We start from the raw sequence: 17,794 nt of genomic DNA on the forward strand, positions 1-17,794 counted from the left end.
TCACAAGAAGTGGGTACATTTCTTGAAAGAGATTTTACAAAAGCCCAATCAAGGAAGAACAGATAATAAGCTAAACAGCATTATATCAGTAAAAGAAAGTACAGTCCTAGTTAAAGGCCTTACAAAACAGCCTGACCTGTGGTGATACAGTGGGTAAAGTATCAATCTGGCACACTGCGGTTGCTGGGTTGAAATCCCGGGCTTGCCTGGTCAAGGCACATAGGAGAAGCAGCTACTGTGAGTTGATGTTTCCTAGTCCTCCCTCAGACCTTCTCTCTCTAAAATCAATAAATAAAATCTTTAAAAAAGACCTTACAAAACTGAGAAAATTTCAGGACTAGAAGGCTATACTGGTGAATTCAACCAAACATTTTAGGAATAAATTCTACACACATTCTCTTAACACCTGAAGAGGAGAAATTGGCCCTCACTGATTCTCTAGTACCCTGAAACCAAAATCACACAAGGATATTATAAGAAAGAAAACTATGTCATGAGTACAGAGGTAAAAATTCTAAACAAAACATTAGCAAATCAAATATAATAATATATTAAAAAACCAATTGTCATAAGCAGAGGGGGTTTATCTCAGGAATGCAAGGTATGTTTACCATTCATGAATCAATTAGGGTAGAAGGAGCCAATACATGCTGCAGACGGAGACTAGACTTGTTTGGCCAGTATTGAGTGGTGAGCACACAACACAGTATGCACATGTTGGGTTATTAACATTATTTACCTGAACTTTATATAATATTACTAACCAAAGTTATACCAATAAATTTCATTTTAAAGAGAGATTTTTCCACATCAGCTCAAAAACTTTTTTTTAAAAAACATGAAAACAAAGCCTTTAATCACAGGAAGGGAAGTTTTTCCAATGGGGTTAGGGTCCTGAATCTTTAGCTACCACATATGTTTTAACATCACTCACATTCCATTGTAAAAGTCTACTGATTTTGTTGATTATTTTGTGGTAAGGTACCAAAGAATTGAAAAATTAATATTGATATTTTAAAGTCAGGTTTCTTGCCCTCTCCTTTCTGTAGGGAGTGAAAGTAAAGGGATGTGGGAGTTTCCTGGCTTGCAGAGAAGAGACATACTGTGCAGGAAACCCTTCTTACCAGGAAGCTTAGGCTAGGCATACAAAGAGATTTTGTAAAAATGATTTTTATATTTATGTAATTTACACCAACTCAGGATAGACAACAGTATTGTATTGTAAAGAGATTTTGTGCTGGGGAGACTTAGATTCTCCCAGCCCACCTCTGTGAGAAACAGGGTAAACACCTAGCCAGGTGTGCGGATGTTAGGGACAGATAAGGCAAGCCATTTCTCCTTTCCCATTCTTTCTTCTCTAATGGGCCATTTACAAATGCTTAATCCCCTGGCGCCAGGTAGACTTCCCCATCCCCCCCTGAAAAACGTGCGATTGATGTATATACCTCTAGACCAGGGGCAGTCAACCTTTTTATACCTACCGCCCACTTTTGTATCTCTGGTAGTAGTAAAATTTTCTAACCGCCCACCAGTTCCACAATAATGGTGATTTATAAAGTAGGGAAGTAACTTTACTTTATGAAATTTATAAAGCAGAGTTACAGCAAGTTAAAGCATATAATAATAACTATTTACCAAGTACTTTATGTCAGATTTTCGCTGTTTGGCAGAATAAATCTTTATAAAACAACTTACTATAGTTAAATCTATCTTTTTATTTATACTTTGGTTGCTCCACTACCACCCACCATGAAAGCTGGGACGCCCACTAGTGGTCGGTAGGGACCAGGTTGACTACCACTGCTCTAGACGAAGGGATGGCAAATGAACACTAGAAAATATGGAAATATGTTTTAATATAAAAAGCAACATTTTTGCTACTGTGTTACCTTGTAAGTTTTGATATATAGGGATTTTTTATAAATCCTATAGGCAAGTGTTATAAGCTTGCTAATGAATTGTTTCATCATTCCCCCTCCCCCTTTTCCCACCAACCTGTGTGTGATCAAAGGTATATAACCTGGCCTCAGGGCTGTGCGCAGCATGCATGATTTGGGTCAGCTTTTGCCCTATGTTAGCCATATGTGGCCGGCATATTAAATTTCCTTCTTTTAATAAAACTCCTTAAAAATTCATTTAGACTTAGTGTCTCTACATAAACCCGGCAAAACAGTATTTTATAACAATTTCACTAAGAGTACAACTAGATGAATATGCTTGTGGCTTCAGTGTGGTATATTTATCTTTGGCAAGGTCAAATTTAGTTACACACCTGTTAGGTTTGGGGAGGTGTGCTGTGGCTGCCAGAGTCTAACTCTTGGAGGAGCAGGAACAGGGAAGTGCTGATAGGGTCTCTGTGAGGCTGAGAACAAAGAGATCAGCACAAAGCTGGACAAACATCCTGCATTCTATGAGTCAGAGACCCTTATCAGAAGTTTATGTTTGAAATTCGCCACTGAGCTAAACCCTTCCCCTGTTGCTATGTTGCACGCGACACCCCTAGTGAATAGCGAACTGCCACATCTGCTTCTGTATAATGCTTGCTCACTTTAGGATATATAAGGACCTAGTTGTAAATGCCAGGCGCGACTCTCGTTTGCAGCCCCTTGTGGGTACGGTGTCTCTGGACACCTTGAGAGTTCGCCCCTGAGCAGGTTAAACTTGGCCAATAAAGCAAGATCTAAACCCCTGAAAGTCTCCGACATTTGTTCTCGTACCCGGTGGATGCAACATTTTGGGGGCTCGTTCGGGATCTCCCTCGGCGGAGTTCTGGTTCGGAGACCGGAGGGAGGGACAGCTCGAGCTGAGTAAGTACTCACTGAGGATCCTCTTTTGGTTTGGCTTTTGGGCTCCGGAGCAAGCAATCCTGAGGTAGTAGGTGGGATGCTGCCGGCAACCTACTCAGGACTTTCAGAAGTGGGACGCCACTCTCTGAAAATTTGGATGTTAACTCTAGAAGTGACTGGTCACATTAGGAATCTCTCTCTTTGCGCCGTGCTGTGCTGCGTTCTGTCTGAGCTTGAATGACTGAGTTGAGTGTGAGAGAGGCAAGTGTGTTCCTTGTGTTAATAGTGTGTGTCGCCTGTATCCTGCCCCTCCTCATTATTCCTGAATCATCTAGGATGGGACAACAGGAGTCTGTGCCGGGATCCCCGCTTGAGTGCCTGTTGAAGAATTTTTCTGATTTCCAGAAGAGGGCTCAGGGGTACGGAAGTCCGTCACCAAGTCAAGGTTTCCTCCAGACCCTGAGCCAGCTAGAATGGCCTACGTTTAATGTAGGCTGGCCCACAGAGGGCACTTTTTATCTTCCAACTTTATTTGCTGTTAGAGCCATGGTCTATAGGACACACCACCCAGACCAATACCTATATATAGATGTGTGGGTAGATATAGCCACTGAGCGGCCTGGGTACATTAGAAAGTGTCTAAAGGACAGCCAGCGAGGCAAACGGGTGGTTTGTCTCACTACAGGAAATGGGAAAATTGGGAGAGTCAGAGAAAAGGAAAAGGGAGAAGCCCATCCCCCAACATGGCCTGGTGAGCCGTCCAGGCTTTACCCTGTTTTGCCTGGGCTGTCAGAGGACCACCTAGACCCGGTGAATTCCCCTCCACCCTATCGGTAGCAGGAGGAACCAGATTCCTCGCAGCAGGACGTGAGCAGGCTCTCGAGCCCACCCCACACCTGAGGAGGGGCGATCTATGGTACAGGAGGCGCCGCCATTTTGCTTCTCTGGGAGGCGCCGCCGGCACCAGATGCTGTCCCACGGGCACCTCCTCGCCTCATCTATGTGCCTTTTTCCACTAATGATTTATACAATTGGAAGCATCAGAATCCCCCATTTTCTGAGAAACCTCAGGGATTAATATCTCTCCTTGAGACCATTTTTAGGACCCATCAGCCTACATGGGATGATTGTCAGCAAATTTTACAAACCCTCTTCACTTCTGAAGAAAAGGACAGAATAATGAGAGAAGCTGCAAAAGCGGTATTGGGAGAAGAGAGGGAAACTCAGGAGGGAAGAAGGGAAATAGAAGATATTCTCCCGTCTCAACCTTCTACCTGGGACCCTAATACCGCTGGGGGAAGGGATGCACTCCTCCAGTATCGCTGGGCTCTGTTGAGGGGGCTCAAGGCAGCAGCTAGAAAACCTACCCACTTCAGTAAGGTTAGTGAAGTCATCCAGAGAAGAGAGGAATCCCCAGCAGCCTTTTTAGAGAGACTCATAGAGGCTTATAGAGTATATACCCCTCTAGATCCTGAGGCAAAAGAGAACAGGAGACTAGTAAATATAGCCTTTGTGACTCAGGCCGCTCCAGATATTAGGAAAAAGCTTCAGAAGATAGAAGGATTTGAAGGAGAAAATAGAAGCAAACTATTAGAGATAGCCCAGAAGGTGTACGTCAATAGGGATGATCCAGAGGTTGGCAGGGTGAAGGAAGTTGCCAAAATCCTGATTGCTGCCCAGAAACTTCCTCCCAAAGGGAAAGGGGGACAGCAAAAGGGCCAGGGATGGCAAATAGCCAAAGATCAATGTGCCTATTGTAAGGAGAAAGGGCACTGGAAAAGAGAGTGTCCAAGGATGAAGGCCGACAGCCAAGGGCCAAAACAGGGCCCAGAGGTCTTGCTCCAAACCTTAGACTGAAGGGGCCAGGGCTCCATTCCCGTCGGCTCCCAGGAGCCCATGGTCACCTTGACAGTCGAAGGAAAACCAATAGACTTCCTAGTCGACATGGGAGCCACCTTCTCAGTCCTAAAGCAACCACAAGGGCAAATTCAGAAGGCAACCACCAAAATAGTAGGGGCAACGGGCAAAGCAGAAGCCTATCCATGGGCTATCGCAAGAATTACCAACTTAGGCCGAGGCACCATTACTCACTCCTTCCTAGTCATTCCAGACTGCCCTTACCCACTGCTTGGAAGGGACTTATTGCAGAAACTTCAGGCCACCATTACCTTCCGACGGGAGGAAAGCCCTACGAGGGACAAGGAGGCAAAGGTCAGCTTGGAGATAACTACCCCACTGTCTGAGGAATACTTACTTGCTACAATCCAAGGAGGTAAGGAGGAAGGAGCAGGGGTTCCAGATGCCCTGTGTGCTCTGGTACCTGAAGTTTGGGCAGAAACCAACCCACCTGGTTTGGCAACCCACCAACTACCTGTCCTAGTACAGCTGTTGAGCACTGCCAGCCGTTAGGGTCAGACAATACCCAGTCCCGGCCCGAGCCAAACAGGGCATTGCATGGCACTTGCAGCGCCTGCTGAAAGCAGACATACTCCGAGAATGCCAATCAGCCTGGAACACCCCGTTACTTTCCGTCCAAAAGCTGGGGACCCATGACTACCGCCCAGTGCAGGACCTGCGGGAGGTGAATGCACAGGTAGAGACTATCCATCCCACGGTGCCCAACCCGTATACCTTACTGAGCTCATTGCCTCCAACCCATACCTATTATTCGGTCCTGGATTTGAAGGATGCCTTCTTTTGTATTCCCCTGGCACCTCAGAGCCAAGGGATCTTTGCCTTTGAATGGAATGACCCAGAAAATGGACTGGTGGGGCAGTTCACTTGGACCAGACTACCACAAGGGTTTAAGAATTCCCCCACCATTTTTAATGAGGCCCTCAGTAAAGATCTGCAGGCTTTCCACTCCTCCCATCTGTCGATCGTACTGCTCCAGTATGTGGATGACATCCTCATAGCTGCCAAGGACGAAGGAGAGTGTGAGGAAGCTACCTCGGACCTGCTACAAGATCTTGGGTGAATGGGGTATCGAGTTTCCGCCAAGAAGGCCCAGATTGTGAAGCAAACTATAAGTTATTTGGGGTATAACTTACAGGGAGGGCAAAGGACATTGTCCAGCCAGCGAATCTAGATGGCCTTGCAGATCCCTGAGCCTACCAGCAAGAGGCAGGTGCAAGAATTCCTGGGTGCAGTAGGATACTGCCGACTGTAGATATTAGGCTTTACAGAACTAACTAGACCTCTACATGAACTAACTAGGGGAAAGGAAGAACAATTCATATGGACAGATAAGGAAAAGCAAGCATTCCAAGCGCTCAAGGAGGCCCTAGTGACTGCCCCGGCTTTGGCCCTACTGGATATGGCCAAACCCTTTCAGCTATTTATAGCAGAAAAGGGAGGGGTAGGTCTAGGGGTACTGAGTCAGGAGCTCAGACCGTGGAAGAGGCCCGTCGCCTATCTGTCCAAGAAACTTGACCCTGTAGCCTCGGGATGGCCAACATGTCTGAGGGCACTTGCTGCCACCTCAATACTAGTCAAGGAGGCTAGTAAGTTGACTTTGGGACAGGACATCCAAGTAATTGGGGAACATTACATAGAGCAAGTGCTGCGAGCACCTCCTGACAGGTGGCTATCCAATGCAAGGCTGACACAATATCAGGCTCAGTTGTTGAACCCTCCATCTGTTCAGTTCTTCAAAACAACGGCCCTGAACCCAGCGACCCTATTGCCAATACTGGAGTCCACAGTGGATCACAGTTGCAAGCAAATCCTTGACACAGTGACTGGCTCCCGCCCGGACTTAAGGTATCAGGCCTACAAAAAGGCAGACCTGACTCTCTTTACTGACGGGAGCAGTTTTATCAAGGATGGACAGCGGTATGCAGGGGCAGCCGTGACTATGGGAGATGAGGTCCTATGGTAGAAAGCGCTGCCCGCAGGGACATCTGCACAGAGGGCAGAGCTGATAGGACTAACCAGGGCCTTATAGATAGCGGAGGGAAAAGTTGCCAGCATCTATACTGACAGCCGCTATGCATTTGCCACCGCCCATGTTCACGGAGCCTTATATAAGGAGAGAGGCCTACTGAGAGCAGAGGGGAAGGACATTAAGAACCGCAGTGAAATTCTTGCCCTCCTCGACGCCATTTGGCTATCTACCAAAGTTGCCATTATCCACTGCAAAGGACACCAGAAGAGGGATTCTCCTATTATAAGAGGTAACAACTTAGCAGACTCAGCTGCAAGAGAAGAAGCCACTAAGCCACAAGAAAGCCTTCTGCCATTGCTGCCTAAGCCAATGCTACCTCCGGATCCTAGATATTCCCCAGAAGAAGAGCAGGAAGGGATACAGTTAAAGGGGAAGAAAAATCAGCAGGGATAGATAGAGCTTCCTGACTCCCGGCTCTATTTACCCCAGGGAATAGTAAGGGAAATAGTGAGAGATATTCATACTAGCACTCACCTAGGGCAGAATAAGCTAGAAGAACTTGTCAAGAAATATTATTCCAGGCCCAACATCAGGGATATTGTTCATTTGTTGTCTCTAGATGCAGCATCTGTGCCAGGGTAAATGCCCAGAATAAGAAGTTGCCTCCCTTTGTGAGGTATCAGGGGAAAGCTCCTAGAGAGTTATGGGAAGTAGATTTCACAGAGATGACCCCTGGGAAGTCAGGTTATAAGTATCTATTAGTATTAGTAGACACCTTCTCAGGATGGGTAGAAGCATTCCCCACGCGAGGAGAGGCTGCTTCCACAGTTTGCAAAGTCTTATTAAGGGAAATCATACCTAGATATGGCATTCCTCTAGCCCTAGGATCAGACAATGGACCTGCATTTATCTCTAGAATATCTCAAGAACTAGCCATTAAGTTAGGTATCAATTGGAAGTTACATTGCATTTATAGGCCCCAAAGTTCAGGACAGGTAGAAAGAATGAACAGGACTCTGAAAGAAACTATAGTCAAGCTAAGGGAGGAGACCGGCGAAAACTGGGTTGAGCTCCTCCCTTTCGCCCTTTTTAAAACCAGATGTACCCCCTATCTCAATAAATGGACCCCTTATGAAATCTTATTTGGGCAACCTGTGCCCCTTGTACCCCAATTAACCAGGGAGGAGCTAGAGCAGGGGTCCCCAAACTACGGCCCGCGGGCCACATGCGGCCCCCTGAGGCCGTTTATCCGGCCCCCGCCGCACTTCTGGAAGGGCACCTCTTTCATTGGTGGTCAGTGAGAGGAGCATAGTTCCCATTGAAATATTGGTCAGTTTGTTGATTTAAATTTACTTGTTCTTTATTTTAAATATTGTATTTGTTCCCGTTTTGTTTTTTTACTTTAAAATAAGATATGTGCAGTGTGCATAAGAATTTGTTCATAGTTTTTTTTATAGTCCGGCCCTCCAACGGTCTGAGGGACAGTGAACTGGCCCCCTGTGTAAAAAGTTTGGGGACCCCTGAGCTAGAGGTTTCTAATCATAATTTCCTCAAGTCCTTGCAGGTCCTGCAAAACATCAGAAGCGAGGTGCGAGCCCTCCAGAGATCAGCCCAACTGGACTGGAAACACGGCTCCCGGTTACCAGAACCACCGGAGCCTTGATAGTGGGTGTGGATTCTTTTTTTTTTTTTTTTTTTTTTTTTTTGGTATCTTTCTGAAGCTGGAAACGGGGAGGCAGTCAGACAGACTCACGCATGCGCCCGACCGGGATCCACCCGGCATGCCCACCAGGGGGCGATGCTCTGCCCATCTGGGGCATCGCTCTGTTGTGACCAGAGCCACTCTAGCGCCTGAGGCAGAGGCCATAGAGCCATCCCCAGTGCCCGGGCCATCTTTGCTCCAATGGAGCCTTGGCTGCGGGAGGGGAATAGAGAGACAGAGAGAAAGGAGAGGGGGAGGGGTGGAGAAGCAGATGGGCGCTTCTCCTGTGTGCCCTGGTCGGGAATCGAATCCGGGACTTCCACATGCCAGGCCGATGCTCTACCACTGAGCAAACTGGCCAGGGCCAGTGGGTGTGGATTCTTAACCACAGACAGGGCAACCTTGAGCCGCATTGGAATGGACCGTTCCAGGTGCTTCTTTGTACACCCACGGCTATTAAAATAGCAGAAAAGCCTTACTGGATCCATCTCTCCCACGTGAAACCAGCTCAACTTGATGAGGTAACTGGAGCCCAGCACTCAGACCCAAGGAAATGGAGGGTCCGCGCAGATCCCAATGACCCCTTAAGATTGCGGTTCACATCTGCATCCAGATAATAGGGGAACTGACGAATCCCAAAAGGAAATTCATCATCCTAGGAGGACTACTGTATTTGTTAAAATTTACAGAAGGTGGATTGGGGCCAACACTAACCGCTGAAGAGCTACTCAAAAGGCTGTATGGCCCCCCTTGTGAGTGCAGAGGAGGAACCTCTTCCATTCTACCAAAGCAGTACTCAAGACAGGTTGGTTGTTCTAATAAAGTAGCATACCTCGCCTCAGAGAAAAGTATAGGGGGAGGTTACACACAAGAGTGGAGATGCCGCAACAAACCTCGCATAATCCCCTCTGTATTAGGCAAGCCAGGACCCTGTCCTGCTGAGTGTGCTGACTTTCTATATCAAATGCACTCCTCTTGTTATGAAAGTTTTCAGGAATGCACTAGTGGTGATAATACCTATTTCACTGCCATCCTTCAGAGAACCCAAGCTGGCATGAGGCCGGAAATAGGATCACATGGCCCAATGCAGGCCTCATGCAGAGGGGAGCCCGGAAAGCCTGTATGTTGGTCCAAGGTACCCCCTCTACATGTTTCTGATGGTGGAGGACCCCAAGATGCTATCAGGGAATCTGTAGTACAAGAAAGAATTGAATAAATCATTGACCTTATGTACCCAAAAATTAGTTATCATCCTTTAGCTTTGCCAAAGGCACGAGGTATTGACTAAGACACTCAATCCTCTGATATACTCCTAGCTACCCATCGGGCACTAAATGCCACAAATCCTGCCCTAGCTACTGATTGCTGGTTCTGTATGACCCTAGGCACCCCCATGCCAATTGCTTTACCAGCAGCATTCAATGAGTCTTTGCTTACCCCACACCCAAACTTGCAGTGCTAGCATTCCTTTGAGAGTTCAGCCCATGGACTTCCTTAATACCTCTTGCATCTCAAGTCACCCACAAAATAACAGCTTCGATATAGATGTTGGGTTTGCAGATTTTGCTAAATGTAGCAAATTCATTAATTTCAGCTCCCCCCTCTGCCCTAGCAGGGGGCAAGTATTGCTATGTGGAGGTAATCTAGCTTTCTCCTATTTGCCCACCAATTGGACCAGGTGTATTAGCCACTCTACTACCAGACATAGACATTATACCCGGGGAAGAGCCTGTTCCCGTCCCCACTTTGGACTATATCGCAGGACGCTCTAAGAGAGCTATTACACTCATCCTACTGTTGGTAGCCCTAGGTATTACCAGGGCCGTAGCTACTGGTACTGCCGAACTAGAGGTTGCTGTTCACTCCTATGCCAAGCTTTCTAACCAGCTAATAGATGACATTCAAGCCATATCTAGTACAATTCAAGATATTCAAGATCAATGAGATTCACTTGCAGAAGTAGTCCTGCAGAATAGGAGGGGTCTAGACTTACTTACAGCAGAGCAGGGAGGCGTCTGTTTGGCTCTACAGGAACGTTGCTGCTTCTATGCCAACAAATCTGGTATAGTCCGAGACAAAATCAAAAGGCTACAAGAAGATCTAGTAAAAAGAAGAAGAGAGCTTTTTGAAAGCCCCTTATGGAATAGCCTCAATGGTGTTTTACCTTACCTTCTCCCTTTACTAAGTCCATGTATTGGTTTCCTATGCCACTTGTCCATAGGGCCCATTTTGGTCAACAGCTACTCAGTTATTTTAAAGAAAGAATAGAAGTAGTGAAGTTAATGGTTCTGTCCCAACCTTATACCATTCTTCCCACTAATGAAGAATCAAGGGTTTGATTTATGCCCAAAAGAGATGGGGGAATGTTAGGTTCGGGGAAGTGTGCTGTGGCTGCTCCTCCTCTTGGAGGAGCAGGAACAGGGAAGTGCTGATAGGGTCTCTGTGAGGCCGAGAACAAAGAGATCAGCACAAAGCTAGGCAAACATCCTGCATTCCATTGGTTAGAGACCCTTATCAGAAGTTTATGTTTGAAATTTGCCACTGAGCTAAACCCTTCCCCTGTTGCTATGTTGCGCGCAACCCCCCTAGCAAATAGCGAACTGCTGCATCTGCTTCTGTATAATGCTTGCTCACTTTAGGATATATAAGGACCTAGTTGTAAGTGCCAGGCGCGACTCTCGTTTACAGCCCCTTGTGGGTACAGTGTCTCCGGACGCCTTGAGAGTTCGCCCCTGCGCAGGTTAAACTTGGCCAATAAAGCAAGATCTAAACCCCTGAAAGTCTCCAACATTTGTTGTACCCGGTGGATGCAACAACACCCATTCAAAGACTAAAACAAATGAAGTTTGTTTTTGTTTTAAGGCAGACTCACTGAAAGTAGAACCATAAAACAATCCAGCCCCTTACTATGATAGAGAAAATAAATTCAACATGTATTTCTGATTTAAAAAAAACAAAAAACTTTCAGTAAATTAGGATACAAGGGAACTTATTAAATATGATAAAGAAAATTCATGAGAACTCTATAGCTAATATCATAGGTAATGGTGAAAAGATGAATTCTTTCCTCCAAAAGATCAGGAACAAGATAGGAATGATTGCTTTTACTCCTCAGCACTATACTAGAGGTTCTAGCTAGTGCAATTAGGCAAGACAAAGAAACAAAAGGAACCTATATGGGAAAGAAAGAAGTAAAACTGCCTTTCTTAGCAGACAACCTGATCATATACTAGGAACTAGCGAACTTCAACTTGTGGGTCAAGTTTTTGTTTCAGTGAGTAAAATTTATCCAAATCCAGTCAACCTTTTAATTTATATACTGTCTTTGGCTATTCTCTCATGTTACAGTGGCAGAGGTGATTAGTTGTGATGGAGAATGTATTGTCCAAAAGTCTTAAAATATTTATTATCTTTAGTAAAATAGTAGTTTAAGAAAGAAAACTTGACAGCCTTTGGTTATATAGAAAATCTGATAGAACCTACCAAAAAGGTACTAGAATTAGTAAATGAGTTTAACAAAGTTAGAAGATACAGAATCAATATATAAAAATCACCTGTATTTCTACATATTAGCACTGAACAATCAGAGATTAAATTTCTTTTTTAAGTGAGAGGAGAGATAGAAAGACAAACACCGGCATGCACCCCGACCAGGATCCACTTGGAAACCTGTCTGGGACCAATGCATGCACCAACCAAGCTATCCTCAGTGCCTGGGGCCAACGCTCAAACAAATCGAGCCACTAGCTGCAAGAGGGGGAAGAAAGTGAAAAGGAGGAGTGGGGGAGAGAAGCAGATGGTTGCTTCTCCTCTGTGCCCTAAGGATTGAAGTCGAATGCCCACACACTGGACCGATGTTCTATCCACTGAGCTAACTGGCCAATGCTGAAAGATTTATATCTTAAAAACTACAAAATGTTGGCCCTGGCCAGTTGGCTCAGTGATAGAGCATCGGCCTGGCATGCAGAAGTCCCGGGTTCGATTCCCGGCCAGGGCACACAGGAGAAGCACCCATCTGCTTCTCCACCCCTCCCCCTCTCCTTCCTCTCTGTCTCTCTCTTCCCCTCCCGTAGTGAGGCTCCATTGCAGCAAAGATGGCCCGGGCGCTGGGGATGGCTCCTCGGCCTCTGCCCCAGGCGCTCGAGTGGCTCTGGTTGCAACAGAGCGACGCCCCGGAGGAGCAGAGCGTCACCCCCTGGTGGGCAGAGCGGTGCCCCCTAGTGGGCGTGCCGGGTGGATCCCGGTCGGGCGCATGCGGGAGTCTGTCTCACTGTCTCTCCCTGTTTCTGGCTTCAAAAAAATACAGGAAAAACAAACAAACAAAAAAAACTACAAAATGTTATTGAGAAAATTAGAAAAGGTCTATATCAATGGAGACATAGACTTTGTTTAGAGATTAAAAGTCAATATTGTTAAGAAGTCACTTCTCTTCAAATTAATCTGCTGATTCAACATAATCAGGATCTAATTTTGATAATACAAGTAGACTATTTTCTTTAGAAATTGATGATTTAAAATTCATGTGGAAATGCAAAGAGTCTAGCATAGTAAAATAACCATGAAGAAGAACACAACTGGAGGACTAATACTGCATGTTTCCAAGAACTATTATCAACCTGAAGTAATTAAAATGGCACTTATTGGTGTCAGGAGGGCCAAATAGATCAATGGTCAGAACAGAGTTGAAATAAACACATACATATGGTCAACTGATTTTGACAAAGGCACGGTAGCACAAAGTGGAGAAAATATAACCTTCTCAACAAATTGTGCTGGAACATCAGGGAGTCCATATCCAAAAGAATGAACTTGGATCCATACCTTGTGTCATACATAAAAGAGAACAAAAAATGAATCATAGATACAAATGTGACACTTAAAACTATAAAACTTCTAAAAGAAAACATAGGAGAAAAATCTTTGTGACCCTGTGGTAGGCAAAAATTTCTTAAACATGAACACCAAAAGCAAAATCCATAAAAAAACAAATGGATTAATTAGATTTCACCAAAAAGAAAAACTTACCCTCTTCAAAGAACACTATGAGGAGAATAAAAAAAACAAGGCACAAACTAGGAGAAAATCCTTGCAAAAAATATAACTGATATAGAAATTTTATCCAGAATATATAAAGAATTCTCAATGGCCCTGGCCGGTTAGCTCAATGGTAGAGCATCAGCCCGGCACGTGGAAGTCCCGGGTTTGATTCCTGGCCTTGACACACAGAAATACCCATCTGCTTCTCCACCCTTCCCCATCTCCTTTTTCTCTCTCTCTTCCCCTCCTGCAACTAAGGCTCCATTGGAGCAAAGATGGGGGGGACACTGAAGATGGCTCCATGGCCTCTGCCTCAGGTGCTAGAATGGCTCCAGTTGCAGCTGAGCAAAGCCCCAGAGGGGCTGAGCATCACCCTCTAGTAGGCATGCCGGGTGGAACCCAGTCGGGCGCATGCGCGAGTCTGTCTGCCTGCTCCCCCACTCCCCCACCCCCGCTTTTCACTTTGGAAAAATACAAAAAAAAAAAAGAAGCCTCAAAACTCAACAAATAAGAAAACAAACAACCTAGTTTTTAAAATGGCAAAAAATCTGGACAGTTCAGAAAAGATATACATATGGCAAGTATCACATGAAAAGAGGTTCGATATTTTTAGTTATTAGGGCAATACATACTAAAATCATGATGGTCTACACACTGCACACCTATCAGAATGACTAAGATTTTAAAAACTGACAATACTAAGTGTGAAGACATGGAGGAATTGAAACCTCACACACAGCCAGTGAGAACAGAAAACAGCACAAATACTTCAAAAAACAATTCTCAATCTCGTAATAATGGATGTCATGGGGCATGGGGAGACTTATGCGTGATGAATACGGTAATTGTCTGGATTGCGGTGATGAATTCATTTGTGTTACTTAGGTGAAAACTATCAAATTATACACTTCATGCATGTGTAGTATACCTAACCAAGCTGTTGAAAACAGTTACTATAGGAAAAAACATTATATAAGACAGTGGCTCTAAACACAGATGGAAAGAAGAACACTAAATGATCCAAAACAAAGCTAGAGGATCGTGGCATTTAACCTTATGTAAATGAGAAGTAATAGCTGGGTCTTCCACATGATGAGATCTGAATTTTTAAATAGATAATAATTATGTCCTAACCTGTGGTGGCACAGTGGATAAAGCTTTGACCTGGAACACTGATGTCGCTGGTTCAAAACCCTGGTCTTGCCCAGTCAAGGCACATATGGGAGTTTCCTGCTCCTCCCCCACTTTTTTTTCTCTCTTTCACTCTCTCTCTTTCTCTCTCTCCTCTAAAATAAATAAATAGTCTTTTAAAAAAAAATATGCCTGTAATGCAGACCAAGGCTTCGGGTGAAATGGCAGGAAAAACAGCTCTGAGGTGATTTGGTCTTCTAGGAGGGAAATCTCCACAACGTGACCTTGAGTGAAGGCGTAGGAGAGAAGCAGAGAGAGTAAGCACAGGAGATGTTACCATCCACACTGAGAAAGGTACTGTGGAAATCATCACAGCTCTGGGGCTGAGACCATACAATCGCTCTCATTTTATATGAATATAGAACATATTTCCCAGATAAATAGCTCAACAGTACACCCCCCTGTGATGCAGAACTAGACAAGATTTCCATATATCACTAAGGTTTACATAAAAAGGCTTTACGTTTACACAATGGTGCTACCTTTACAATCCATGCAAAGTTGTTCAGTTAGCAACATGAATTTCTTATAATTGGAGTGAGGTAACTCGCAATGTTCTGAAACTGTTTCAGATGACTGAGTTAAGTCATCAAGGTCATCCACAGAATCAATCTTCTCTTTGACCTGCAAAGAAATAATTGTTTTTAATATCCCCAAAATATTTATAAACTATACTTATAATACAGAGGTGATAAATATTCACCTTTTCATAAAAGCAAACACATAGCTATTCTTAAAAGAACTAATTCTTATCAAAAATGTACCTTTATCAATAACTGTTTCTAAATTACTCTTTCAAAGTACATCTCTACAACAATAGATTTTCTGTATTTTAACTAGATCTGTTATAATGTATTTTTTATTACAGATAATATTTTTGAGAATGTATATTTTACAATACCTTGCTCTCTTCATTAGATATTGTTTTTGAAAACCTAAAAAAAAAATCAAACAATTCTTTTCAGGTAAATATTAAATAATTAAAATACAAAGAATATATAAAGCTATTGTTTCTTACATAAAAATCTCTTCATTTGTAATTACTTTTCTATAAAGGGGATTAAAAAAATAAAAAGAGCCCTGGCCGGTTGGCTCAGCGGTAAAGCGTCGGCCTAGTGTGCGGAGGACCCGGGTTCGATTCCCGGCCAGGGCACACAGGAGAAGCGCCCATTTGCTTCTCCACCCCTCCGCCGCGCTTTCCTCTCTGTCTCTCTCTTCCCCTCCCGCAGCCAAGGCTCCATTGGAGCAAAGATGGCCCGGGCGCTGGGGATGGCTCTGTGGCCTCTGCCTCAGGCGCTAGAGTGGCTCTGGTCGCAACATGGCGACGCCCAGGATGGGCAGAGCATCGCCCCCTGGTGGGCAGAGCATCGCCCCATGGTGGACGTGCCAGGTGGATCCCGGTCGGGCACATGCGGGAGTCTGTCTGACTGTCTCTCCCTGTTTCCAGCTTCAGAAACATGAAAAAAAATAAAAATAAAAAATAAAAAGAAAAAGAAAAGAATAACATTAAGAAACGTAGAAAATAATTACTAATAACAAAATATTAAATTTACATGAAGCTGACAGTCAAAGTAAAAGAAAAAACTTAATGTTTATTACTGGCATTGTTGTAAAGTAGTGTACCTTAATTCCACAGGTTATGCAGAGACACCAAGGCAGGATAAAGAAGAGTTTTTAAGAGGAGATTTATTTATTTATTTTTGTATTTTTTTGAAGCTGGAAACAGGGAGAGACAGTCAGACAGACTCCCACATGCGCCCGACCAGGATCCACCCAGCACGCCCACCAGGGGCGACGCTCTGCCCACCAGGGGGCGATGCTCTGCCCCTCCGGGGCGTCGCTCTGCCGCGACCAGAGCCACTCTAGAGCCTGGGGCAGAGGCACCAAGGAGCCATCCCCAGCACCCGGGCCATCTTTGTTCCAATGGAGCCTTGGCTGCGGGAGGGGAAGAGAGAGACAGAGAGGAAGGAGGGGGTGGGGGGTGGAGAAGCAAATGGGTGCTTCTCCTATGTGCCCTGGCCGGGAATCGAACCCGAGTCCCCCGCACATCAGGCCGATGCTCTACCGCTGAGCCAACCGGCCAGGGCCAAGAGGAGATTTATTAATAAGCCAGCTGCATATGACTTACATGGGGTATAGCTGACCCAAATCATGTAGCTTCGAATATAGCTCTGAAGTTAGTTATATACACTTGATCACATACAAGTTGGGGGAAAAGGAAGGGGGCTTACATGGAGTCAGAGGATAAGCATTATTTGTAAATTGCTCATTAAGAGAAAGAAAGGGGAGAGGAAAGGGCTACTTAAATCTTTCTTCCCTCTCCCGCATTCCTGGCTAGCTGCTTAACTTCTTCCTCACAGGTGTGGGGAAGAAGAGGGTCCAAGTCTCCTTCCTTCTTCCATTGAAAATCTAGTACAAAAATCTCTCTATTTACAATATAATAGTCCTTCCTAAGCATGAATACAATCAGCTTTCTTGAGCTGGCATAAATCACACACAAGTATAAAAATCATATTTACAAAATCTCTCTGAATGCTTGGCCTAAATCATAAAATGCCTTTTAAGCCTCTTAGTAAAAGGGGGTTTCTTATCTCAGTACATACACAATATGTCTTTTGTCAGTCAAATAAGTTTGTAAATATGATATATATCTTTGCTCACTTATAGTTTGCATTGGGTGTGGGAGACAAGCTGTAAGCTGGCAAGGTCCTCATAGCCTAAGGTTTAGTTTTAAGACTAAGCTTTTCCCACCCTTATAATATGAAGATCTTCTCAACACAGCTTTTAACCACACCATTGACTGTTGCATGATGTGGTGTGGTGCACTTTCATGAGGAATCCCATTTATGCCTCAGATAAGTGACTTTGTATCAGAGACTTCCTTATTAAAATATTGGATTAAAGGTTTTGATTTCTACACTATAAAATGGGGCAGAGGAGCCCATGCTGTAGGAGAGCAGAGAAAGGCCACATGGAGGAGAGGAGAAGCAGCCAAGATGGTGGAGTGCTGAAGGAGAAACCAGTTTGTGCAGAGAGAAGGAGATGGGGAACAGAGGTGAATAACGCTGGTGAGGTAGAAACCTTTGATTCTAGGAAACTCGAATAAGTCAGTGGCTTTGGGAGCCCTGAATGGAAAGGGAAGTGTTTTCCCATTGTGTGTATTTCTCACCCACCGAGTGTGAGCTAGGATTA

At 44.7% G+C, this 17,794-nt stretch overlaps 1 non-coding gene across 1 annotated transcript; it reads right to left on the reverse strand.

Moving 5' to 3' along the window:
* Positions 1-16,613: 16,613 nt before the first annotated feature.
* On the reverse strand, positions 16,614-16,689 carry TRNAI-GAU (transfer RNA isoleucine (anticodon GAU)). The gene has a single exon. It is a non-coding gene; the product is annotated as a tRNA-Ile (tRNA).
* Positions 16,690-17,794: the final 1,105 nt, after the last annotated feature.

Source organism: Saccopteryx bilineata, chromosome 5 (genome assembly GCF_036850765.1).
Source record: "Saccopteryx bilineata isolate mSacBil1 chromosome 5, mSacBil1_pri_phased_curated, whole genome shotgun sequence".
In the NCBI taxonomy this organism is placed as follows: domain Eukaryota; kingdom Metazoa; phylum Chordata; class Mammalia; order Chiroptera; family Emballonuridae; genus Saccopteryx; species Saccopteryx bilineata.